Consider the following 26,610-nt stretch of genomic DNA (forward strand, 5'->3'; position numbering starts at 1 on the left):
ATTGACCAAGAAAAAAAAAAATAAAAAAACTGAGACACGTGAATTACTTAAGTTAATTACTCACTGATGCCTCAACTCATCTCGGCTGATTTATAGAGTTTTGTTGGGCCTAAAAGCCCTGGGGGTCGAGAGTGCCTTGATTTCTGCAATATTCAGACAACATGACTCTGCTCGGATCGCGATGTACACCGTTTTACATGTAACATGTTGACTTACTATTACCCACACACCTCACCGGGAGTGAGGTGATAAAAAGTTGATGAATGGCCCGGGAGATGTGTAGATGTGTATACATAAAGGTCTACATAATAAGAGGCGCTGGTTCCTCGTATGCTACAATTTTATTTATCCGGTATATATTATATACAGCAATACACCTCATGACACTTTGTTCCTCGGGACTGGCTAAAAGTTTTATTATTTACATACACTAAAAATAAATTTTAAGATAAATTGCTAAATAAAGTATGCAACGATTAAAGCTTTAAATTTCTGCAGTATAGAATATTGAATATTGAATAATGGACATTCACTAACCTACCTACAAAATTAATTTATTTTTATTTTTATTAATAATAATAAATTAAAAAATTGATAATTTTACAAGACAATAAAAATTTTAATTTATTTTTAAAATTCTAGCTTGAGGATTTAAAATACGGCAAAATTGACGCTGAATTTTTATAGAGGATTTAATCATTTACAAAAAAGGTCTTTTATCATTTTTTTTGTATTTTTAATATTTTAGCCACAAACAGTACTTTAAATTTTTGGAAATTTTTAATGTTCAATAATTTGAATTTTTAACTAAAAATTTAAATTTTTAATAATTGACCTAGAATTTAGAATTGAAATTTAAAGATTCAAAAATTAAATAAATAAACTAGTTTTTTTTTTTAATATTACACAGAAAAAGAAATTTACTCGAATCAAATAAATAATTTTGAAGAATTTCATCTTTTTGGTTTCAGTTAAAAAATTCTTAAACTAAAAAATTTCACTTGCAAGTGAATTAAATCATGGTTCAAGTACATTTTATTTTAATTAAGAATTTTTTGTCTTGATTCAAGACAAATTATTTTTTTGGTTCAAGAATTTTACTCTAAATTCAATTTAATTTTTTTTCCAGTGTAATAATAACTTAAAAAAAAAAAATAATCATAATTTTAAATTCTGCAAGAATTAATACCGGTTATAGTGTGATAACTTACAATCTGTAATAATTTACCTGCTGGTTTTTTTTTTTTTTTTATCGATATCGATAATAACAATTGTTACTGGTGTTGAAGTAATAATTATTATTATTTTTATAAACTTTATTGTCATCCAATTGAATAATGTCACGGTTGAGTAACAAAGACCGATTAATCCGGATTTTAAAAACGCGCGGCCTTGTTAATTCCGAGGTAGAGGGTAAAAAAGAGTCTAAGAGACAGAGAGAAGTAATAAAGTTTCAAAAAGATAAGACAAGTCAATTGTGCTGAGATGTATGTAAAAATACTTTCAGTGGGGAATGTATATAGATGTGTGTTTGTATTGCATTATTATAATGGCTTTTAAAAGTACTGTCTCATTATCCTTATCGTTTGTTTGTTCATTGTCAATTTAAACTACAATACACTTTTCAAACAACAGAAAGGATGCGAGAGAATTTTTTTAATGTTACAAGAGATTTTAAATGTTCTCTTTTTTTTTTTATTTTTATTTTTGAATGCTATTATTCGAGTCTCGTTAGAACAATGCGCTTGAATTATTGTTATGTTTTTACTATTTTGGTTATCGCTATCGGTAAATAATTAGTTTTATATTAACTGATGATTTGAGAAGAAATTTTTTTAATTTCGAATTTTATTTATATTTTTAAATAGTAAAAATTAATATTTAAAATTTTAATTTCTAAATAATTTTTCTAAGCTTTCAATTCAAAAACTTTTACTATAAAATATAAAAAAAAATATTTTTTAACCCTTAAAAAAAATTAATTACTTAAAAAATTATATTGTTTTTGAAAAAAGTAATTTTTTAAAACAATTTTACAAAAAAAAAAAGGAATTAATAAGTGTTATTTATTTTATCTTCTTAAAAAATAAAAAAAAGCTTAAATTTTTTGGAGGGTAAATTTTGTTTTTTATTTTTTTAATTTAATTAGTGAATTTCTTTTTAATAAATGCCCTCTGCTATCTCAAAATAACCAAATTTTTTCTTTCAAATTCAATATCAACAAACCTCGATAAAAGCTTACTAATTCCCGAAGAATGCGACCGAATTTGAGCAATCTAATCTACTTACCAATTCAATCTATTAAGAAATTGGTTAAATAAAGAAATCCAGATAAAGAACCGAATTTCGATAACAATATTAAATAAAATTCATTAGTTAACCGTTAATTCAGTGAAATGTCATAGATCTAATTGACCTGAACTTTAATCGTTGCTTCACAAACGTAATGATGAAACATAAAACAGTTTGTTATCCCTATACATATATATATATACAATATTAAAATTAACTATAACAAAACCTCGAGCATTACACGCTCAAATATTACTGTTAGCTGTTATGAGCTCGTGAAGAAATCGATTTTTGTACACAGCCTCGATGCAATGCATCCGATCGATCAGATCGGCTTTGAATAGCCAACCACATTCATAATACCCATATATATATATATATATATATATATATATATATATATATATATATATATATATATATATATATATATCTATATCTATCTATATCAACACAATATAAATAATGCTCTCCGGCCTTTATATTTATATTCTTACAAACTCATGCATAATTACATTGTATGATACATAAAATGTAATTATAAATATATATCTATTAGCTGTTATAATGGAATAAAGTGATCCTTACGGGGATCTCACAATCGATCACTATCTCAGTATTATATTGTAAATAAATAAAATAAATCAAGTCACCTGATTAGATGTAGTGTCATTAATATCAGACTGAGACTAAGACTTTGCACGCAGATAATTGAATAGTTAAAATTATCATATAGTTATTGTAGTGCTTTAATAATTTAACTCGATAGGAATTAATACTACTTAAGTTATTAATTAAATAATCTCTATTAAAGTATTATTTATATTTCATATAAAAAATGGCTTTATTAATCCGTCAAAAATTTCTTGACATAAAAAATTCTCACAGAACAAAAATTATAATTCTAAAATTTCTCAAAGATTTTATTACAACAAACGACAATAATAATTAAATAAATATGCATTTAAATAATAATAAACTCAATTTATTTGACATTATACCAACACATAAATTTGTTGCCATTTGTCATGGTTTTTTTTGTATGTGTTTATTTAAAAATAAACCAACACATGAGCTGTAAATATTTAAATAAATTTTTTTTGTAAGAAAATAATACCAAATAAATTTTTCCAATGAGAAATAAAGCATTTGAGAGAATATTGAACAAGAAATTATTGCTGAGAATTTTTTGGTTGAGAAAAAACAGACGGTAACCCAGTAATAATTACTACTCGATGTTCTAATTAGCAAATTGTCTACTCCATTTAAAAAAATCTTCCATTTGTATGGAATAATAATCTGTTTAAAATTTATTATCACTTTAAAAATTGAATAGAGTTATAAAATTTTGGTTTGGATCATTGAAATAATTTATAATTAGACTATTGCTACATCAAACTGTAAAAAATCACCTTCTAAAAAATTAGAAAGACCAATTGGTAATTAGACCGTCGTACTGTAATTAAAATGATAAAAGATTTGTTCTATTAATTCTAATTACAAAATTATTTCAACATTGTATAAATTTTTCAAGTATTTTAAATGATTAACACTAAAAATTTCATATGTAAAAATGTAAATTGTGATCATGCATGTTAATTACAATCGAATGAATCTAACTAAAGCGTGCGCGGGTGAGGTGACTATAAAGTATGAAGTATGAAGTATGTGGTCAGTTTAGCACAAGGACGACTCTCATAACTGGTAATCCAGTTGAACATTAAACTACTGATAATAATAAATAATAACAATTATTTATTAACAATCTAATCTGTAATTTGCAGCATTAACATCGCCATTAACATTTCTAAAAAATGAACTCATACGGAATATTAAACGTCTGTATCTATCACGTGTTAACGCACACATTTATATTGTGTATATAAGATACAAGATATTAAACAGAGGTTTTTCTCGAACTTGATAATTCCATATCGGTGCATATAAATTAATAGAGATCTGGTTATGCGTGCAAGGTAAACCTCCCACGCGAGTTATCCATGCACATGACGACTGACGTTGAGATTTTCTCATGCTCGGATGCAAAAATTCAACACTCATACATAATCATTAAGAATGCTCCGTGCTGTTCTTGTTATTATAAATAGTTATAATTATAATTATTATAAACATATATATATATATATATATATATATATATATATATATATATATATATATATATATATATGTAAAAAGTCAACAGCTAATATGTTAATAATTTAATTGCGCAATTCACCAAGTAGTAAAACACTGACAATTCATCTCTATCTCGAGAGTCCTTGCTATGCATCGGCGAATAATTGGCACATGCAGACTGCAAGTTCATGCGGTTTCAGTACTTTTAACATTTATATTGACATCATCCGTCAAATCACTCTCGCTGTGTTTATATATTTGTGCGAATAATATATCGAGTTAATTATGGTCATTTTCTTTGAGTTATTCGTTTTAATAATCAATAAATTAACTTGATTCAAGATGAAAAAATTTTTAAGTAAAAAAATTATTTTAAAGAAAAAATTTTTAATTCAGTAAAATATTTTTTAATTGAGAATTTTTTAAATCAAAGATTTAAAATAATTTTTTTATAATTTTTTGTTTTGAATTAATTTAATTTTTTTAAAAAATATACAAAAAAAAATTAATTTTATTTAAGAAAATTATTTTTAAAAATTTTATAAAATTTTTGAGCTAATAAAAATATTTACAATTAAAGACAACTAATTTTTTGTCTCGATTAATCAAAAATGAAAAGATACCCTTTTGAAATTCAACTTCTCAATGAATTAAAATTCAAAATAAATTTTGAAGAAAGTTTCGACAAACTCTTTCTACATTCTACTTAGATTTTCTTCCACCATCCGGATGATTAGACCAATTTGTAACTGAATAAATAAAATAAAGTAAATTCTAATCCCTAGAGAAAGTGGATCGAAGCCGGTAAAATTCGAGCAGGACCCAACAAATCTTAAGACAGTGCTCTTGAAAGACGTGGGTAGGTGGGCCTTACGGCCAGGGAAATTGAAAATAAACAGATCTTGCTCGTATGTAGCATTGAGGCAGAGGCAAAAGGCATAATACCAACATGCAGACTCTTATTATTAACAGAGTAGAGGCAGAGCTGGGCATAGAAGTATAGAAGTGCGCTCACATCACATTCTAGGCTATTCCGCATTCTGTTCTCCCACTTTTGGCTCTCATCTAGAGCCACCGGCTCACCTCTACGCCTTCAAGCTGGAAAAGTTGTTGTATACCGATCTAGAGGGTATGTCCATGCTTCTACCTATGCCTATGCCTATATTGCCTCACATATAAACACATTTAAACACATATGCGTGTATCTGGCTGGTACTTATCGAGTGAGAAGAGGAGAAAGGACTGGATCGGTGGATTTAAAGGAGGAAAGACCAAAGCGTGCTTATATATTTATATATTTGTATATATAGACATATGTGTAGGTACTCATACGCGTACGCAAGGACCTCTTACTATTATACCACCTTCTCCTTCAGATTCAGCTTCCACTGGTAAAAGTACCTCCAGAATGTATATGTACATGTATTTGCAAGTGTGATATAACTATCCATGTGTGTTTATATGTATATTTATATATATATATATATATATATATATATATATATATATATATATAGATTGAAACCGGGCGTACGGCCCACTAATCCCGCGTCTTCAACCAGCCTACGTGAGTTCACGCGAGAGATCGAGGGACTTGTCGAGTTCCCACTTTAGCCCACCACAGACGTCCAAATTACTTGGCACTGGAATTTTATGTGCATTTTTTTTTTTTTTATTAATATTAATATTAATAGGGCTTTCAATTTTTTTTAAAATCGGTCATTAAATTTTTTTTATTGTTAAAAATTAATTTTTTTTTTTAAATATTTACAAAAATTAATTTTTTGAAGCTTTTAATAATATCAAAATTAGATCAATTAAAATATGTCCCAATAAATTTATCAATCTTTAGTATTTTTTTTATCATTCATTAAAAAAATTTCAATTTTTAATTTTTTCAATTTTATTTTTAAAACTTAAAAAAAATTTTTTTTGAAATAATTTCTTACGTCAATTTTTTTAAGCCAAAAAAATGTATTCTTGCTCCAAAATAACTTCGGTCTTCCTTCCAATTTTCTTGGTTCAAAAAATTTTTTTTTTCTGTGTATAATTTAAAATACTCAATTTCTGATTATTTTACATAATTAAGTGACAAAACTAAAACTATTGTTACTATCCAAGACAATGTCTGATCAAGGAAAGACAAAGAAGCTAACAAGGGAATAAAATCCTGTAACTTAGAGCTCATAATATATAATTCCATGGAGTTGTTTGGTCCCGTTCTAGCGGCGAAAATCAATCGGATAAAGTTGCCGATCCGATAAAGTCTAACTAAATTAACCAAACACGCCCGGATCAGATAATCTGCGGATAAGCTTTGAGATAAAAAAGCGTATAAATATTTTAGTATTCCTTGTGGTGAATATCCATATGTATTTATATATTTATATATATATATATATATATATATATATATATATATATATATATATATATATATATATATATATATATATATATAGACATAGATTCTGGGTATTAGCTTGTCTATGTGATACCAGGGATTAATATTTATGAGACACGAGTTTGTAAGTGTAAGACTCTAGTTATGTATTACATTATGGAGTATAAGTATCGGTAGCTGCATGACACGCGCAATCAGCCAAGTAGAGAAGCGTACACATATCTGTACGGTATTTGCGCTCTCTAGAGTCGAGGACTGGGACTCCAGAGACCAAAACGGGTCCGTGTTTGTCAATGAAGTGATCAGCGATCCGAAAGAACCTCAGAAACTAGTAGCTGGTAGCTTATTTGAATTTCAACGGATGGATGGATGATAATAGGCTAGAGAGAATAATTTAATTAATTTTAGTAGGCTCTCTTTCCTCTAATCTCTCATAAATAATGTATTGTAATTTCAATGGATGCTGATTAATTTAATTCCCGGATTGAAATAAAATGAATGAAAATGTCGCTTATCAAAATATTAACAAGCAATAATCCCTGGATCAACGGAAATTCCCGTTATGTGGATTCCGATGGTCCGGTCAGGCAACTCCCACGCATTTGTATCGTGCTATGGGTGTACTATCTATGTTAAATAAATATAAATACATGGATAGAGACACTAAGGTCCTAGAATAGAGTCTAACAAAGCTCAAAATAAATTACTTTTATCGAGGAAATTTTCTTGACACAGTAATGAGATATAAATACTATTTTTGATCACTTTTTTTTTCTGAAAATTTAATTGGATTTTTAATAAGTTCATTTATTTGAAAACAATTTATTATTTTTTTTTTTTTTTTTTTTTTTGATAATTTATTTTGATTAAACGACAAGAGATATGATGAAATTGATAAGGACCTTTTTTATGGAGGATTTAATTTTTTATCAAAAAGGTTTTTTATCATTTTTCCGTATCTTCAATATTTTAGTCAAAATTTAGACATAATATTAATTCAAATTTTTATTTCTGAAAAAATTGAAAGATTTGTTAAAATTCAATATTCTGGCTAAAATATTAGAGATATGATGAAATCGACGAGGATCTTTTTTGTGAAGAATGAAATTTTCTATCAAAAAGGTTTCTAATAATTTTTTCTTATTTTTAATATTTTAGCCAAAATTTTGAATTCAAATATAAAGCAGATAAAATTTAGTTCAGAATAGTGTTATTTTAATAATTATTAACTGAGGAATCATGGACGAGTAGCGCCTTTTCGGTTCAATTATTATATTATCCATTAAACATGAATATAATATACTAACAGAAGAACCCTTTTGTATTTAATAGAGTGATAGGATTCATAATAAATTATGAACCAGTGCCAAAAGGGGCTCGATTACCGGAAAAATTTCCGGCGGATGTCAGTAAACGGCTTTGTGGGTAAATGGCTGATTTTAACCACTGATTTTGATAATTATCAGATAATTCGTTAAACTTTGAATGCAATAAGGTTAATCACTGTTAAAAAAAAATTATTAACTGCAAATAAATAATCCGCTTCACTTATGAGGCGTGCAATAAATAAAATAAAAAGCAATAAATAAAAATTCTTATCAAAAATGTCAACATCTTACACATTAGGGTGGGTCAAAAAAATCGAATAATTTATTTTTGACTTTATACTCTGAAAAATAGGTTCGTAGACACCTAAAAAGAATTCTCTCCAAGTATAAGCTCTTAATTATAACGGGAAGGTCCTCCGCTTTGCGGGTTTCTATTTTTTTCGAATAATCAGATAAAAAAATTTATATCTCGCTTCCAACTGCTTGGAAAAATATTCCGTGGCATAGATTTTGTGAGAAATTGAATGCTTTACAAAAAAGGTCTCTTATGACTTTTTCAAAAACTCAACCGATTAAAAGATATTCACAGTTGAAGTTTGGCTATTTTAAGGAAAATATTCGTTTTTATTATGAATTTTATAAGTCGATGAAAAAAAATTATTTCGGATTGCGGAACTCATGATTATGTAGGAAATTTACTGCTCTACAAAAATGGTCTCTTATGATTTTTTGATTAAGTGAAGCCGTTACGAGATATTCATCGTCAAACATTAACGAATATCAATATTTCCAGTTTTTGATCAATAATTCGATAAATTTTAATTTAAACTATGAGTTTCAGGAAAATTTACATAAATTTGAGTTTCGATCGATAAAGAAATGTTATAATAAGTTAGATAAAGAATTATTGGAATTATCATTGATTTTCCTTGGAGAAATGCCTCAAGAAAAGATTTCTTTAAAACGTCCTGGTGCTGTTCATCATGCTAGATGGATGGCTAAGGCCATTTATAGTTTGAAAATGTATCTATTCAGAGATGAATTCAAACTCTCTCGGAAAGAATTGCATGGTCTTCGTCATTTCTGTATTTTTATAGTCACATTGTATTTAAAAGCTTGGTTTTCATCAACTTCTGCAACAACTGCTGCTTATCATGACTTGCAGTTTATGAAAAATTTATTGGAGTACAAACATATCAATCCTTTGATTTCTTCAGCTACGTGTGAAAAAATGATTTCGCACTTATGGTATTTGAGCGATGAACTTGCCATTTTATCACTGTTTGACGATGGCGTTCCATTAGAAGTAAAAAAAGTATTGTTGAAGCTGTTAATACTCGTGAAGGTACAGATTCTAAAGCTAAAAGATTTGTAATTGCTAAAAAGATTTGAATTCATTGGCGCAGAGAACTCTGAGTGACTTTGTGTCTAAAAAGTCATTAAATCTTTTCAAAATCTTCGATCTACCGTATGACTTTCTTGATGTCGATGTTGAATTATGGCCTACTAATGAGAGTTATCTCGAAAATAAAGAATACTTTCAACAACTAAAAGTTGTCAATGATTCAGCAGAGCGAGCTGTTGCATTAGTCAGTGAATATAATCAATGCTTGACAAAAATGAAGAACAATTCCAGTACTTATTGCAAGTTGTCAAAGAACATCAAAAACATTCCCAAATTGTAATAAAAGAAATTATTTATAGTAATAGCGTACTGTTATGTTAAAAATATAGACAATTATATTGCAATTGATAATTCAATAAAAACATTATCTATAAAAAAGTTAAATACTGGTTGTTTCTCACTTGATTCAATACTTTTCATATTAAATTTGACAAAGAAATATGTCATTCACTTCAAATTAAACTAATCATTGGCTATATGTCGAAAAAATGCTCTAATTTCTTGTTTTAATGCAATCAAACAAGCTCAAGACTGAAAACAATATTAAAAAAATTGTTTATAACATTTCTTTATCGATCGAAACTCAAATTTATGTAAATTTTCCTGAAACTCATAGTTTAAATTAAAATTTATCGAATTATTGATCAAAAACTGGAAATATTGATATTCGTTAATGTTTGACGATGAATATCTCGTAACGGCTTCACTTAATCAAAAAATCATAAGAGACCATTTTTGTAGAGCAGTAAATTTCCTACAAAATCATGAGTTCCGCAATCCGAAATAATTTTTTTCATCGACTTATAAAATTCATAATAAAAACGAATATTTTCCTTAAAATAGCCAAACTTCAACTATGCATGAATATCTTTTAATCGGTTGAGTTTTTGAAAAAGTCATAAGAGACCTTTTTGTAAAGCATTCAATTTCTCACAAAATCTATGCCACGGAATATTTTTCCAAGCAGTTGGAAGCGAGATATAAATTTTTTTATCTGATTATTCGAAAAATAGAAACCCGCAAAGCGGAGGACCTTCCGTTATAATTAAGAGCTTATACTTGGAGAGAATTCTTTTTAGGTGTCTACGAACCTATTTTTCAGAGTATAAAGTCAAAAATAAATTATTCGATTTTTTTGACCCACCCTATTACACATGTTACATTATCTGTCATTACTCAGTCATTAACCATCAAAACAATCTTCAGAAGTTGTTCCCGGTAGCCGTAAATTGAAAAAAATATTTATATATTTAAAGCAGCATTAAAATACTAGTGGCTGGATTGTCCATCCATGACTCGTTTACTTGGGCCTGATTCTTGGTGTAACCGTTATGCTACTCAGTAACTCTGGTTACTCTGTACTTATCCACGAGCAAGGACTTGCTTTAACATCCATACATTGATACATACATATAAATATATATATATATATACGAGAGTTTTAACACACTCCTGGGAGGGGGACTAATCGTAGCGCTCATCCTCGAGCGATTGCTCTCTGTAACTACAGCACTAGGTGGAGTTGTGGAGTTGTACCTTTCCTGGTTTTCTTATGCTCATTCTTCTAACTAGGGAGTATCGAGGTCGCGCATTTTTCATCTCAAAACAACCTCACGTTTCTTTTAAATCTATTTCCATAGTCGTGAAACACACAGTTCATTTTTTGGATAAACATTTATCAATGTATATATGATTAATAATAAATAAAACTTACATTAATAATAATAATAATAATGACTGACAAAGTAGTCGATGAATCGACGTGGAAGAAAATGACTTAATTTTTGAAAAAAAAATTTTGAATTAAGAAAATTATTTTTATTATTATTTTCTTAAATATTGACATTTTCAAAAATATAAGTTCATCCTGATGTTACACTCGTCAAGAGCTTTCATTTAAGTACCCATATGCATTTTTAATATATTTTTCATATATACATATATATAATATATATAAATATATAAAATATATGAAAAATTGAATTGGGTACTCAAATGAGAGGTCTTGATAAGTGTAACATCGGGATGAGCTTATATCTTTGAAAATGTCAATAGTTCACAAGATATTCTGGAGACAAATTTTTTTTTATTCCCTCAATAATATAAATAATAATAATAATAATTTAAAATATTGAATTATTATTTATTATTAATTTTATTTTGAGTGCAGATAGATCTAGATTTAATATTTAATAACAAAATAACGAGACGATAATAAATAATACTTTCTTGGAAGCAAATCAAAGATTGAATAATGATGATGTATTAAATAAAAATGATATTGTACAGATTCTGCACCTGTAGGGAGTCTTCTGGTAAAAGTGATGCTCGGTCACTCGTAAACATGATTAGTCAAATGGGTTTAATCTGTTCGGGCTTGATCCTCATCTGAGATGATCCCCGCGGGGAGTTTTTGAATTCAATTCTATTCTTCATCAATTCCGATAGATAGCTATTGAAGCTAGTTGGAAGAATAGAAGAAAAGATATATGATTACAATACGCTGACTTGGGAAAATTTCGAGTCCTCAAAAAAAAAAAAAAAAAAACATACTTACCGTTACTCCTCATCTTTTCCGGTCGCAGTTTACAATAATTTCTCCGGTTACATTTACATTTGCAATTCAGTTTGTTTCTGGAATCATTTACAACTCGGGGCATTAAATTTTATAGAATAACATTTTTGAGTTATTAGACCACATTACCCAGATATTTATTGAGCTGCTCCGTAAAAAAGATCAGATAATTATTGAAACTAACGGAGAAGAGCTACTTCGATATTGTTTTTTTTTATCAATAAATTTTTAAAATTTTTTATTTTAAAAAATTATTTAAAAAATAATTTTGTCTTAATTTTATATTTTTATTAAAAAAAATTTTTTTTGCCGCTCAAAATAGCAAAAAAAAATTTTATTTAATTATTAAATTTATTTGAGTTCATTTTAAAAATTATTAGACTTATTTTTAATGATAAAAATCACAAAAAGTATACTAGAAAAAAAAAAAAAAAAAAAAAAGAAGTTTAAAACAATAAATTAATTAATTTTATAGCAACTTTTTTCATAAGTGTAAAAATGAATCCAGAGGATGATCTTCATTGAAAGACTTGAATGGGCGAGGTCAATAAATTGAAGTGTAAACACTGAGAGCGTGTAGTATATTATATATTATCATTGTTGTTATTATATATAATGGACTAGCACAGGGACTAAGATGCTGTGAATAAGGGAGTGATATTAATTCCTGTCTCTTGCGCTAGACCACCGAAGGGATCCACAGGCACGCAGACATACTGCACACTATGTTGACCAACTACCAGGAGACCGAGGAATAAGAATGATATAAGAGTAAATAATAACAATAACAATAAATATATGTGGTAAAAGGAAGAAAGAAGAAAGTGATGTTGCTAAAAGGACGGTACTGTTGATTTGTGGTCAACTAATTTTTAGGCTCGACAGGACCGCCCTGGTTCGCCATTAGCTGCCCATTCTTAACCCAAAAATAAATCCAGCCAATTGGATATTTAGTCTCTCGACTGGACACTGGGATTTGTTGAGTTTTTCAATGAGAACACATCAATATTGACGTTAATTGTCCAAAAATTAGTCTTGTGATAAATTTTTACATTCAAAAAAATTTATTTGATTAAAAAAATCATTTTTAAGAATTTAAGTTTATTTTTTTTAATTTTTTAAAAACCGTGGGAATTATTTGAAGAAAAAAATTTTGAGTTTTAAGCAAAATATTATTTTGAAAATTTCAATTTTTCTTTAAAGGATTAAATTAAAATTACTTCAATTAGATAAAAAATTTGGAGCGAAAAAAATAATAAAGTGAGAAATTTTAATAATTTTTTTTTTAAATTAAAAAATTTTAATAAAATTTTTCTGTCTATAAATAAATAAAAATTCAAAATTTTACAGAAAGTTTTGATTGAGATTAATGATATTTTTTTTAAAATTAATTTAAAATAAAAAAAAAATCTTAAAAGGTCCAAATTTCAAATCTAAATAAATAAATGGATAAATTCAGCTGTGTAGCAATTAATTTCCAAGTGAAAGATAGCCTGAGCTCATCTGAGTCCATTAAAAAAACCAAAGTTTTATCTAAAATCGCACAAACTGATCCAGAAGCCCATAGAAAGCATTAGCGTCCCGCTGGGCGTCATCATGTCTATAAGCGAGGACACGATTCGTTGTTATGTATATCTTTATATTAATACAAGGAAACGACATCCGGATGAGTCCTGTAGAGCCTCGGCATAATGGAGCCCTGGATATATCTATGAATGAAAGAGTAATCGGTGTTTTGATGTCAGGCCTGAGCTGATAAAATTATCCCGGAGACGGATCGGAGTCGAGGAGCTGATTGAGGCTTACTTCAGCCTTTACTTCATCTTCTTCTTCTTCTTATTCTTCTTCTTCTTCTTATATCTTCTTGAGGTTATTGTTATTCTTGCTCCCGATATTTAATGTCTAGTCCCAGCGAGCTACCGGCTAATCCGGGGGCTATCTGGCTCGATCGGCATAATTGTCTCATTGTATTTGGTGACTTGGCCAATGGGGAATCAATCTTCGGATCGATCCTGATTACCTCCTGCGGGGAATGAAAATCCGAGCACCTGTGGTTTTTTCAAAATATATCGCTCCTAAATTCATCGTGACTTTCAATTACTTCCTCTTTATCTTATTTTTTTTTTTATTCCATTTTATTCGGAGAGTTTAGATTTTTTGTTACATTTTAAATCTTCCCTACTTCTCACGCCTAAACTATTAATTTTGAAATATCGAGCTTTGGATCTTCACTTGTAATAGTGGGAGGTCTCGTCGCTGATTTTTGTAGGGAGAAAATTAGGTACTGATCAAAAAGAATGATTATATCCATTTAATTCCAAAAATGGGTTTTATTTTACATTATAAAATTTGTATTAAGAATATTTAAATTAATTAAACAACTTATAAATTGAATTTTCCAAATTTTTTTTTTAAGTTTTCATACTAATTATTTCAATAAGTGTTACTTTTTAATTTACTTTTAAAAAGTAGAAAAATTCCCGTCAAAAATACTTTTAATATCCATTTATAATTTTTTGATTAAAGTTAGTTTTAAAAATCTCCGTATGGTGGCGCATGAGCGCTAGATTATCTCGCTATTAGAAAGTTAAATCCAAGATATATTAAGACTAGTTAAAATAATCATCAAAAATACTTTTTTTAGTGAATATAAATTAGTAAAACTAAGAATTGAGACTCAAAAGTCTTTTATAAAAAAAAAAATATTCAATTCTAAAGATTTAAAATCAAGTAAAAATTTTTTGAGTCATTTATTCTTGATTCAAGTAAATTTAACTTGATAAAAAATTTTTTTTTTTTTTTTGATTCAAGATTAAGAATCTCTTCAAAATAATATTCTCGGTTAAAGAATTTTTTATCAATGTATCAGTGGTAACTTAACAGACGTCGATGATCTAGCTTCTTCTTTAGATTGTGTTTAACATTGTACCCGTTGTAGAGAAGTGTAATAAAGTGTTGAGAGCGGTGTAACCTGGTCTATCAGTGATGTTGATGTTCTTCATCTTTCTGGTGGTACGAGTCCACCCAGTATGTTAATTCCCGTTGATGACCCCATCAGAGAACACGCAAACCAGGCAGCTAAGCCATAATCCTTACTTTTGGTTGTGGCTGCTTACACGATTTTCTTCTTCTTCATCCTCATCTTGATCCTGAGGCCTTCATATTGAGTTTCCGTCCTCTTTCAGCTCAAACGCCTACACACAATCTAAAATATATAATATACAACATACAAGTTACCAAGTAGAGTCAAGTATACGCGTATAAATATAAATAAATATATACTTACAAATGAGCGAGAATTCCTGGAGCCAATCGCCCTGCGATATATCCTCTCGGTCTTAACAATTCCATCCATCCATCCATCCATCCATCCATCCATCCTCGGAGTGATCTATCCATCCAACGTGTATGAACATCAACATGAGCATACATGTACCAGCTTGCAAGTCACTAATCGAAGCGAAATTACCGTTGCTCGCCTATAAACATCAATGGTAATTTATTTCCGACTCACGTCTTATATCTCGAGGTGCTTTAATAATTTAATGTTTAGTTTAAATCTATTAGGAATAATGTTACATCGATGAGGTACTCGCGTAGTTATAGCTTCTCTCGATCATCTGTAGGCTCAAGTATACCCTCTACAGTCTGTGCCTGCATATAACTAACTCTAGACTATAAAGTATCCTTCAGAGTGGTACCTAGTTCATATTTAGATTAAATTTAATGCAAAAAAATTTTCATTTTGCGATAAAAAATTTATTTTAAATGATTTCTTCTCTTAACTGAAGAAATAATAATTTTTACAGAAACTTTATTGTTGGAAAAAAATTATTTTAGATAGACAATTTGAAAATTTTAATCCAAAATTAATTTTTCTGTGAAAAAAAATTTTATTTCTTCAGTTAATAAAAAAAAAAATTAATTTCTTGTCACAAAAATTTTCAAAAGAAATTTTTTTTCTCAATGTATAATTACATTGACTATTATTACCATCCAATGTCTATTAATATTATAGCCTGTAGTCTACATCTCGTAAAACCTTCAACGCCGTCACTTTTTCGAAGAAAACACACAATTTTATTAAACACCGCCGTCATTGGTGTGTGTAGTTTAAACAATGATTACCATCGGCATCACACACGTTACTAAGTACACATCGTTGATGATGATGACTACATTTAGCTCTTCCGGTCTTATGATTACAATATTTCTATTTTTAATTTTTAAATTTCGTCCAAATTTCTACATAATTCCTCCTGTTAAAAAAAAAAGAGACATTTAAATTAAAAAACTCGAATTTTTCCATTTGATTCCCCAGCGGGCTCGAACCCAGTTCCCTTGGGAGCACTCGGCCGGTTTCTTTCTTAAAATTTCCAATCTATAATACTCAATAAAAATTCCGTCGATTCATTTTTCGAAGAATAAATATTTTAAATATTTTATTTGATAATTTTTAAAATTTTTGATAGATATATTTTAATTTTTATATTAAAATTTTCTCGATACAAAAATTTGTTAAGTTGATTGAAATAATTTTTATTTAATTTAAAAAAAGCTATTGTCTTGTTTATTTATCATCTAAAAATAAATATTGATGCTCTTCTCTTCAGAAATTAATAATTAATCTTAATAATAAAATATTTGATCGTAATCAAGTTTCTTGAACCAAGAAATTTTTAATTGAGTTAAAGTGTTTTTTTTTTTTTTTCTATTTCAATGTAGAGTATAAAATTAAATAATTAAAAATAGTACATAATATTTAACTGAATAAATTAAAAAGCGACATTATGAAAGATAAATTTCTCTATTAAAATATATAAAGAAGAGATGAACCAAAAATGATGAAGCACCCGGTGAAAGTTATTCCCTTAATGAAGAGAAATAATTTTAATATTCCGTGTGACACACTGGTTGTATTTTTTGATCAAGAGTCGCGATAAGACCATATGCAACTTACGCCACATGTCGCCCGAGAATCAATATAAAATAAAATAAATTAGACGTTACCAGAACAAGGTAAGCTTCACGCCAACAGCCTGATAATTGGGCCCGAATAAATTAAACAAGAAAACAGCCGATATGACATAAATTAAAAAGTATCATTTTAGTGGTTTCCAAAATCCAGCCGGAGAGAGAGAGGTTTAGAGTGTGGTGTGTTATCGATAGCGGTTAGTGGTGTGTAAACTCAACGAGGCTATCTTGTAAGGTCTGTGTGTGTGTGTGTGTGTGTGTGTGTGTGTGTGTGGATTAAATGGCAAAAGGGTAGAATAAATCTCACACGTGGATCCCGAGTGGTACCAGTAGATCAAGATTTGGACAGCGCTAAAGAAGGTATATTAGGCAGAGCGAATGGTCCAGAGCTGGACAGAAATGAGCGCTCTAACCCAGAGAGGGTTTTAATAAAATAAACCAAGAGTTAAAAATATTCCGGGACTGTTTGGTGTCGCTGCAAAGTTTGGTTTTGCGGTATCCAGCCAACGAGGGAGCTGATTTATGGCGGCCATTCATTCTAATCGTCCTGGATCTTACATCCTCCCTGTCTACGGGGGCTGCACTTCTTTAAGATACCAGCCGGGACCGTGGCTAATTGACTATAAAAAGTTGGATATTTGGTCGCACCTATAAACCATTTAATTAACAACTTTTCGGAGCTCGTGGAGAATCTTGTCGCAAGCTCCAAACCCAAATGACTATAAATCTAAACCTGATCAACAATGCCCCAGAACTATCCGCTTCGAGTCTTTTTCACTTTCTTCATTCATAACTTTCAGGGATTGTCACAATTCGTGTATCCAAACACCTCGGACAATTGTTGAAGAGTCAATTTTATTTTTCATATTTATTGAGCTTAATCCTTTCATTTATTCTTTTCAGGAGAATAATTTTTCTGGTTATTTAATTAGAGTTTTTGTGGACAGATGAAAAAATTTACTTGAATCAAATCACTTATTTTCTTGATTTCCCAATTTTTACTTGATTCAAAATTTTTTTGTCTTAATTCAAGACAATTAAATTTCTTAAAATTATTTTCTTGGTTTAAGAATTTTTTTCTTTGTGTGGTCAATCAGGATTGCAAATTTTGTGGTTTCAAAAATTTATTATTGAGAAATATGCCTTCGAAAATGCTCTATCTAAATTTTATTTTATACATGAGCAAAACACGTTTGAAAATTAACCATTTTAAAAAAAAACTTTTTTTTTTAATAATTTTTTTATAGTTTAAAATATTTAATTTCTGATTATTTTACATAATTAAGTGACAAAACTAAAACTATTATTACTATCCTACACAGAAAAAAAAATTTTTTGAACCAAGAAAATTATTAAAAAAAAAAAAAAAAAAAAAAAAAAAAACCGAAGTTATTTTGGAGCAAGAAAAATATTTTTTTAGCTTAAAAAAATTTAACTTAATTCAAAAAATTTTCTGTGTCGATACATAATTAAGAAATTACCTTGAATCTCTTGAAAAATAATTAAATAAATGGATTTATTGACTATTAAATAAATTATTTTTTTTTATTATTATACTAGGAATAAAAATTTTTAGAAAATATCAATACGAGAGTCTATCTATCGTAATAAATGTCGGGAAGACACGGAATTTAATATCTCACAATTAAGAGCACACCTGATAACATAAAAAGAAAGTACAGTATTTATTAATGTGCAGATAAATAAATAAATAAATAAATAAAAGTAGTTGGTGTAAGTAAAAAGAGATGATGGATATAAAGGCAATAAGGTATGACCTGACACCGAGGAACATAAATATAGTTATGAAATCACCGTGACTTCTGGTGTATACAAGACCAACAAACTAAACAGTCTGTTGTATGTTGTTTTTTTTTTTTTTTTTTTTTTTTTTTGTCGGGGGTTATAAAGATGAAACTATAAGTTGTAAGTCGTGAGTGCACTGTGGAGAATCATTTGACAGTGTATGCTATCCATTTGCGGTCCTGGATATAATAGAGAGTATAATACGGAGGCTGTACCAATATTAATATATAAGAATAAGAAATAATAATTCTTGAACGGTACACGGGTAAATAAAGATTGAGATGGAAGACGTTAAATACAACGTAAGTTGATAGTAATATTTATGATTCGACATAAGAGTCAACGAGAGTACATGTGTCACCGGTTATTATTCATTACGAAACATTCCAACTTTCTCAAACGTCAACGTTGATTGTAATAAACGTTGTTTAGCGCCCAACCTGTCGGTATTAAATACCGAATTAACCTGCTGGTATTGTTAGAAAATACAGAGTTTATCACAGGAAATATTTTGTTTGTTTAGGCGAGTCATTTGTGATATTTTTGTAGACGGTAATTTATTTAAAACTTTTTTTTTTATAAGAATATCAATTTTGAAAATTAATTTTAATTACAAATTATTAAACAATGACTTTTGTTAAATTGCATTATACTTTTTTAACTATTGACATTTTTAAAAATATAAGCTCATCCCGATGTTATACTCTTCAAGAGCTTTCATTTGAGTACCCACATGCATTTTTTATATATTTTTCATATATACATATATATAATATATATAAATATATAAAATATATGAAAAATGAATGTGGGTACTCAAATAAAAGCTCTTGATGAGTGTATCATCGGGATGAGCTTATATTTTTAAAAATATCAAAATCAAGAATTAAATTGTATCTTGTCAACTATTGAAATTTTTAAAGATATAAGCTCGCCCCGATGTTATACTCATCAAGAGCTTTGATTTGAGTACCCACATCAATTTTTCATATATTTATATATATTATATATATTTATATATGAAAAATTGATGTGGGTACTCAAATGAAAGGTCTCGATGAGTGTAACATCAAAATGAGCTTATATCTTTAAAAATGTCAATAGTTCATGAAATATTCAAGACTTTTTTAACGATAACAAATTTAACCATAAAAACTCATTTTATTAAATAAATACATTGGCTAAAAAATTTTGCTCATTCTCCAAAAAAATATATGATTTACTATGTCAAAATTTTGAATTAAATATTAAAGATATGAAAAAATAATAAGAGTTTGCTCAAAATAATAATCCAAAAATTTCTTGACAATTATTTAAAAAAAAAAAATAAACAAAGTACCTATAGCTATTACTCATCAGTAATTAGCAATTGTGATTAGTTATTGTTACAGAAGTACATTATTTATATTAGTATATATTAACTACTTAACACACAGCTGGGTAGAGGAAGCACGGAGCATGTCGGTGCTCTGAGTACCTAAATCAAATGTCATCGTGGAGTTTAATTATGAGAGCGCTCCTACAGAGTTACCTGGACGGTGACCCGCTGGGCCTTCGGGTGGTCCACCTTTACCTCAGATACTTCACCAGAGAAACATACAAACAGGCCAGCTATCCCCTTATCCATTCGAATTAAGTAGCCTTTTCTGGATGTTAAATTATTGAAGACAGAGTCCATCTGCAGTGCAATAAATATCCCCAACAACAACAACAACAACAACAACAACAACAACAACAACAACAACAACAACAACAACAACAACAACGGCATATTAGTTATTAGATATCAGTATCATTATCAGGATTAGTGATTCATCAGCGTACCGCTAGCGTTAAATCGTTAAAATATAAATACAACCATTCGGTAACAGGCAATAATATTCAGTAATCTTATTTAAAGATAAAAAGTAACGGGAATTAGTAAATAATGGGATGAGTTTGCACCGGTGGACAGCCGGCACGCGAGGTCAAGCGTCCGTAATACCCCAGTAGTTACCAGGGAGGGTGAGGCCAAAGTCTATTTAATTAATTAAAAGTGCATTAACGGGTCTCCGCTGTCTAGAGCTCTCCAGAACATACATTTATATTTATATATGTCAGGAGATATATATCTATCTCTTGATTAAAAAAAACTATCGCTACGGGCAATAAAGACTCTGTTTTTACCTGAATTATGACAGTCATCTATTTTATGATATTGACTTTTCGTCCCGAGATCGTAATGCTTAACTCATACCAATTGTTATCGATTTACGGTCTTTAGCCTTGATAAAATTCTCTTTTGATACCTAGGGAACAAATTTATATAAATTATACTACATAAACTTATTTTTCATCATTTTATTTTTTAATTTCAACTTTTGATGCATTAAATAAATTTATTTGGTAAAGTAGTCTATATATTATGCTTGGAAAATTATTAATCATTTATTGTGACCAAACGGTAAGAATTATGATAAAATTGACAACGATCTTTAGTAGAAAATTTAATTTTTTATCAAAAAAGTTTTATTATTTTTTCGTTAGCTATCACTTGACAATTTTTTAATTTTTTTAACAAATAAATTATTTTAAAAAAATTGCATTTGTAGTTTTTTAAAATTTCTAAACATTATAAAAATTTATAAAAATTTATAAACATTAAAGTTAGCAGCAGTTTTGGCCAGTTTTTAATTTTTTTTTAACAAAAAAATTTGTTTTAAAAAATTACATTTGGAGTTTTTAAAAATTTTTAAATGTCAATTTTTTTTACCATAATTTATTTGTTAAAAAAATTTTTAAATGAATTATTATTTGCTAAATTGATGACATTAAAGTTAGCAGCAATCTTGGCGAGTTTTTAATTTTTTTTTAACAAAAAAATTACTTTTAAAAAAATTACATTTGTAGTTTTTTTTTAATTTCTAAATGTCAATTTTTTTTTGCTAAATTTATTTGTTAAAAAAATTTTTTAAATTTAATTTTAAACTTTTGGAGTTTGTTATAAAACCAGCTTGTCATAAAAAGCCCACCGATCTAAAAGGCCCTCCTGCAATCTCTCTCAAAAATCAGAATCCTCCAGGTGCAAATTACCAGCATATAAAGAGAAGATTGTTGGCAGGATGATTAGACGGCAATAACTATGACGTGATACTCATAACTACACCGCTGGCAGCAATATAGCAGCTGACCTAACTCATCGACTGATCGAGCATCTCTTGGGCCATCAACACCGCCAGTAATAGCTAATAGCTAATCGGCTTAATGTACTAACCATCTAACCACCGCTTTTGTTCATCCTAGCCCGTTAGCTCCTTATTATTATATTACAAGCCCATCGCTTTCGCCTGAATGACTCATGGTGCCCCATACTGCACCAGGCAAACAATCAGATGGGCCTTTTATCATATCCTCATCCAGACAAATCCTTACTTGACCAAATAGTGATACTAACGAGGATCATCAGATGATAAATCGTTAAAAGCTAAAATTTGATGTATTATGATTAATCCATAAGTCATCATCATCATCATCATCATCATCATCATCATCATCTTGGTACATTGTCCAGGTGAATTCAAATGTAATATTTAAAAGCTAGTGTGCAAGCGGCTGTAACTGTTGATGGAGGTATGGGAGCGATGAAAAGGGTGTTTAGCTCCGCGGGGATGCGCAAATCGCGTGAGTTGGAGGCCTACAGAGATCGATGATCAACCAGCAGGCGAGAGCTTCAATATATAACTATATATCCCATATATATATATATATATATATATATATATATATATATATATATATATATATATATATATATATATATATATATATATATATATATATATATATATATATATATATATATATGTGTGTGTGTGTGTGTGTGTGTGTGTGTGTGTGTGTGTGTGTGTGTGTGTTAGCGAGTTCTATGAGCACAACAACGTGGAAGATGGTCCTAACAAACTGGGCACAGGTCACGCACGCGACTTTATCACGTCGTTAGGTTACAGGCTTACAGCAGCTCCCTTTCATTCTTCTTCCTTTCAATACCTTCCATTCGTGTTATTCTATTGTATATTGTACTGCCCCTATCCTTTGGATTACCTTTCGGACTACAGGAGTCGGTTATTTGGTTATTATTTTGAACTGGCGCCCAATCGCCCAATGCGTCATACTTTTTAATATTTAATCTGTAATTCTAGCTAATTATTAAAGTTATTATCAAATATTTAACCAGTCAAGCCAATATATGTTGCCTTTACTTGTGGGAAAATTTATTTGTCATTAGAATTATTATTGTTACTTGTTTTTATGTTGTACATTACATTAGCTGGTAGTTGGTAGCCAGTACTCGGTTTTTATAAAACTTTTTAATACCGACTAATGCATCGCATGCCTGTCTTCATTAATTCCCATGACCCACAGGCGAAAGCCTTTTTTTATGCTTTTAAATCATTTACTCGACTTTCCTTCATGTTAACTCATTGCCTGAAAAGTAAATAACAAATGGTCAATATTTTTATCTGGATTCGAATCAAATACCATTTATATTTATCAAGCTTTCGTCTGTTTGCTAAGAAACAGACCTTCAACAGTTTTTCAACTACCTTACAGTACATTCAATTCAAGAAGTTGAAAAAATTCATAACGGAATCTATAAAAATTACTTAAAAATTAAACTAATATTTTTTACGATATAAAATTTATTTTATTTATTTTTAGGAGTATTAATTTTAATTAATATCTTATATTAAACTAAAATAGACAATAAAAACAAAAATAGTTATATTTTAAAATTTAACTCTCTACAAGGGAGAGAATTCCGCTACCATGCGCCACCTGTCGGAAATTTTTGGAACTAATTTTTAAAAAAAAAATTATTTTTGGGTATATATGGTCTATTATGAGTATTTATGAGCTTATATACCCCAGCAAATGTTGTAAAAAATTTTTTTAACGAAAAGTGAAATTAAATCCAAAGATTAGGAAGATTTTAAAATTAAACATAATAATTTTGAATTATAATTTTATTTATTTATTTATTAAAAAATAATAATAATTGAACGGCGTAATGTAATGATGTGTATAAAATTAATAGCTAAATGTTATTTGAAATTTATTAAATGTATAGATAGAGTATAAACTAAAATGTCACTTTGAAGATGTCAACAAATGGCGCAAATGTTGATATTTATGGTATTAAAACGATGGTATGAAAAAATCTTGAGTTAATATGTGCAAAGAGTTGATGGTAGGCCGCTGGCTGAATCCAAGGTAAGGTAACCCTTTAACTCAGTATCATTGTTTCAATATGTTTCGTAAGTAGATTGGCATTTGACGCCGGGCGCGAGTTAGCTCTGACCTTTGTATTCAAGTACTTTCTTTGAGCCACGCGTGACTCGATGTGTACCAACGCTCGCTAGGCCTTAATAGACCCTAGACTTCAGACTGCTTCACTAATGTAATGTAATATAATGTAATGTAATGTAATGTAATGGATAAGAAGGAATCAACTATTATATCGAATCGGGTCTAGCGGGTTCAGTAAGTAAGAGTTTGCTGCATTTTAATTTTCAATCCTGCACTACATGCACCGCCGATTGAATAGTTTATAAACTCTAGGTCTATTGCTTGTTTTCATTTCTGGATAAACTACATCAAGCTTTCATTTAATTTAATTAAGTTGAAGCAATCACACTTTTCCTTAACACCGATAGCTTTGTAGTATTAAATCCGAAACAAAGAATCAATCAAGCAATTCAATAATCCGCTGGTTTAATTTTTTTTTGCAGTAATTTATTTATGAAAAAAAAAAAATTATCAAGCATCTGCTATTTTAATTTTTATAAAAAAATTTTAAGCTAAAAAAAAAAATTTTTAAGATTATACTCAGTGATATCTGGATTATACTCACTTTAATCTAGATTATACTCATTGTAATATAAATTATACTCATTATAATCTAGATTATACTAGTTACTATCTCAAAAAAAATTTTTTTTTTATGTAGTGATTTATAGTCACTGGTTTTAAAAGAAATTTTTTACTCAAATTAAGAAAATAAAATTCTTCAAAATTATTGTAAATATTTTTTTTAATATAATTTTGAAATCAGTCTCAAATCAGGACCTTAATCATAACACAAGAGTTTCTAGTGATGTAATGCAGCAAAGAGCGTGTCTCGGATCCTCGGCTCATCTTTCGTTAACAAGAAATAAATGAAATGAAAAAAGATAGTAAGACTTAGCAAAATCTCGAGTGGAGGCTTACGCTACGCGGCTTTGGCTAAAGATACGTGTTATCCCCTGGAATCAGGCATTTCATTCATATCTGAGAAATAATGCTGAATAATTTCACCATAAATATGGAGTTTTGTGGGCGTAAAATAACGATAATGCAAGTAAATAATGGACGTGGAGTTTTATTACCCTCGAGGCGAGTGAATGGAGAGATAGAATCTACGCGTCCATCCGTCCGTTACCGCACCGTACCAATGTGTTCTTTATTATTATTATTATTATTATTATTATTTTATTCGTTTAAACTTTCTTTAAGAGAGTATTACCTGTCTCTGTCCATATTCCTCCATGATTCTTCATGAGTACACGCACCTTAAGTATTTTTACCTTTACTATGGTAAATGGAAGACACAGCCCCTTGGCTCTCGCTTTTATAAATCCGAAATGCCTCCGGCATGGCGCCATCCATTTAACAGGACTTTTCTTATATGCGAACGCTAATGCCATGAAATTACACTTGTATGTGTAGGCCTCAAATCCTGAAAATTTAATCCTTTTGCAGGGTAAGTGAATTAAATTAAGAAAAATTCCGCCTGAGAAGTTTATAGATATTTAAATAAAAATTAACTTGAATTGAGAGAAAAATTCTTGAATCAAGCAAATAATTTCACCTTTTTAATTTGAGTAAAAAAATTCTTAAATTAATGAAATTTTTCTTGGTTTAATTAAATTTTACTTAATTCAAGAATTGTTTATCTTAATTGAAGAAAATTAAACTCTTTAAAATTATTTTCTTGGTTTAAAAATTTTTCTCTTGATTCAAGTTATTTTTTTTTTTTTTTTTTTTTTTTTTTAGTGTATATGTTGACATATTTTGTTTTTTTGTATATTATTTATGCGACTTACATTTTTGACAAATAAATTTCTCTATGCGGGGGATCCCTTCGAGCTCTAGAGGGTAATAAAAAAATTTTAAAAGCCCAAAAGCAACTCACGGGAACAAAAACAGCTAAAAGCTCGTAAAACAAAGCGTATTATTTTCCGATCAATTATCGTGATGAGAAGCGCAAAAATGGCCGAGGTAGTGTGCCATTTTGACGTTAAATATATTCGTGTGAGTTATAGCAGAGTGAATCAAACAAGGGTGTGGCCACCCCAGATTGATTCGCCTCGGCACCGGCTTCTGCGCGTTTATATTCACGCACGCGCTTCTACCCCTAGGCAACCATTGCTTTTACTTTTTATTAAATTAGTATTATTATCATGCCTTTTATTTTTTTATCAGGCAATCAATTACTGAGAGGACGACAACAATTAGCTTAATGAGCTTTTTTACACAATAAAAATTTTGTGTTAAAAAATTTTTATGTGTAAATTTATTTAGACTGATTTATTTTTTTTTTTTTTGTCGTTTTTATTTTAATTTTATTTATATCGTTAATTGATCAATCTGCAACAGGAAATTACATGTT

The 26,610-nt window shown here is 28.9% G+C and overlaps 1 protein-coding gene across 4 annotated transcripts in view; it reads left to right on the forward strand.

The window, feature by feature from the left end:
• The window catches only part of LOC141528904 (uncharacterized), a 50,309-nt gene that overhangs the window by 14,892 nt on the left and 8,807 nt on the right, over positions 1 to 26,610 (forward strand). The window lies entirely within an intron of this gene.

Source organism: Cotesia typhae, unplaced genomic scaffold (genome assembly GCF_013202065.1).
Source record: "Cotesia typhae breed Kobodo isofemale line unplaced genomic scaffold, CoteBio_Ctyphae contig_44, whole genome shotgun sequence".
Taxonomy (NCBI): domain Eukaryota; kingdom Metazoa; phylum Arthropoda; class Insecta; order Hymenoptera; family Braconidae; genus Cotesia; species Cotesia typhae.